The sequence below is a fragment of the Cynoglossus semilaevis genome, chromosome Z (assembly GCF_000523025.1).
Source record: "Cynoglossus semilaevis isolate Cse_v1.0 chromosome Z, Cse_v1.0, whole genome shotgun sequence".
Taxonomy (NCBI): domain Eukaryota; kingdom Metazoa; phylum Chordata; class Actinopteri; order Pleuronectiformes; family Cynoglossidae; genus Cynoglossus; species Cynoglossus semilaevis.
This window is the reverse complement of record NC_024328.1, coordinates 20,659,811-20,661,035: the sequence shown is the minus strand read 5'-3', so window position 1 is coordinate 20,661,035 and position 1,225 is coordinate 20,659,811. Positions and strand designations below refer to the sequence as shown.

The following is a 1,225-nucleotide window of genomic DNA, read 5'->3' as shown; positions in this document are numbered from 1 at the left end:
CAAAACTCCTGTGTACATCCAAGGTGAACCCATCTCCATCACTGACTCTGTCAAAATCCTCGGCACTCACATCAGCAACGACCTCAAATGGAAAACAAATGCAGATCACATCCACAAAACTCTTCCACCTCAATAATCAACAGAGCATCAAAAATCATTGACTCCCCCCTCCCTTCCCTGGAGTCACTACACCACAAAAGAACTGTATGTAGAGCCCACAATCATCTCGGACCCCACTCACCCTGCACACTATACATTTCAGCTTCTGCCCTCCGGAAGGCGCTACAGGACAATTGCCACCAGAACAACAAGTTTTAAAAACAGCTTTATCCCCGCTGCCATACAACTTCTGAACTGCAGCAGATAATCATAGATCACGAATTGAGAATTGCTTGATGTCGGAGCTGTGAGTTTGCATATCCCTAATGTCTCAATCTGTGCCCCCAGTCTTATGCTATATGTTATACGTTACGTCTGTTTGTACTGAAAACAAATTCCACCTGGCTGCAGTGTGGTCTTTGAAGAATTATTCATTCATTCATCTCATCCACCCCCGGCGTATTTTTGAGTCTTAGCTCCCTCCGCGGAAGGCGTGTCAATGGGATTGAGGGGATCCTCGAAATATTCCTTCCACATCCCGACGACATGCTTAGTTGAGGTCAACAGCCCCTCCTCCAGATCCCCCTCCACGCTGTGAACAGCAGTGGTGGGATACTGCTTCCCCTTCCTCAGGCACTGGATGGTTTGCCAGAATTTTTCGAGGCTGAACGGTAGTCCTCCTCCATGGCCTCCCCGAATGATTTGTTCGCAGTGAGTGATTAGTTCGCAGAGAGTGATTAGTTCGCAGTGAGTTATTCTTGAGTTCAATATGAACAAATATTTAATATGACTCGGAAGTCACGAGTCACAAATCTTTCATATGACTCGGGAGTCACGGGTCATATGAAAGATTCGTTCATTTTGAACGAATCACTAGCGAACGACACATCACTATCGCTTACAGTAGACCCGGCTCTTGAGCCTCACGCTCGGGCTTATCTCATCTCGGCGGATCTCCCTCCTCTCCACTCTCCTCTTCTTGCGGTGACGACCACTGACACTGAACACACACACACTCCCAGAGTCCTATCTCTCCCTCAGAGAGAGCGGCAGAATGAAGGCTGCGGCTTCAATCCGGTGAGTAGAGCTGATGTCCGCTGTTGTTATCGCTTCATTCTTTCATTCC

General features: G+C 47.8%; 1 protein-coding gene across 1 annotated transcript in view; it reads left to right on the top strand.

Annotated features, from left to right (window-relative positions):
- Window positions 1–893: 893 nt before the first annotated feature.
- The window catches only part of mapk4 (mitogen-activated protein kinase 4), a 12,590-nt gene continuing 12,258 nt past the window's right edge, over window positions 894–1,225 (top strand). The window contains exon 1 of the mRNA XM_025053475.1: window positions 894–1,176. The gene's annotated coding sequence lies outside the window, so the exon portion shown is untranslated. The remainder of the gene's footprint in view (window positions 1,177–1,225) is intronic.